This window comes from Arachis hypogaea, chromosome 16, assembly GCF_003086295.3.
Source record: "Arachis hypogaea cultivar Tifrunner chromosome 16, arahy.Tifrunner.gnm2.J5K5, whole genome shotgun sequence".
Lineage (NCBI taxonomy): Eukaryota > Viridiplantae > Streptophyta > Magnoliopsida > Fabales > Fabaceae > Arachis > Arachis hypogaea.
The window spans coordinates 76,028,628-76,029,246 of record NC_092051.1 but is presented as its reverse complement, the minus strand read 5'-3'; the positions used below and the strand labels follow the sequence as shown (position 1 = coordinate 76,029,246).

General features: G+C 38.8%; 1 non-coding gene across 1 annotated transcript; it reads left to right on the top strand.

The window, feature by feature from the left end:
• The first annotated feature begins 278 nt into the window (after positions 1-278).
• On the top strand, positions 279-385 carry LOC112760740 (small nucleolar RNA R71). The gene has a single exon (XR_003181165.1). It is a non-coding gene; the product is annotated as a small nucleolar RNA R71 (small nucleolar RNA).
• Positions 386-619: the final 234 nt, after the last annotated feature.

The window sequence follows — 619 nt, the reverse complement described above, 5'->3', positions numbered from 1 at the left end:
TGATTCTTATCTATTTGCTTAGTCAATTCAGCCAGTTGCTTGGTGATCATCTTATTCTGGGCCAGGATTGCATCCATATGGTTTAATTCCAGGACTCCCCTGTTGTTGCTTCTGTCTGAGGCATAAAAATACTTATTGTTAGCCATTGTCTCTATAACATCAATGGCTTCTTCAATGGTCTTCTTCTTGTTAAGGAAACTTCCAGATGAGTGGTCTACAGCTTTTTTTAATTCACAATTCAGCCCTTCATAAAAGATATGAAGTTGTACCCACTCATTAAACATATCAGGGGGTATTTCCTTGTCAAATCTTTGAATCTCTCCCAGGCTTCATAAATGGTGTCACCATCCTGCTGTCTAAATGTTTGCACTTCGGTTCTCAGCCTGTTTACTTTTTGTGAAGGGTAGAACCTTATTAAGAATATATTCACTACATCCTTCCAAGTTGTCAAGCTTTCCTTGGGAAATGATTCTAGCCATTTTGAAGCCATGTCCCTCAAATAAAATGGAAACAGTAGCAATCTATAGGTGTCAGGTTGAACACCATTAGATTTAACTGTGTCACATATCCTTTGAAATTTAGTGAGATGCTCATTAGGGTCCTCCTGGCACTTCCTCCA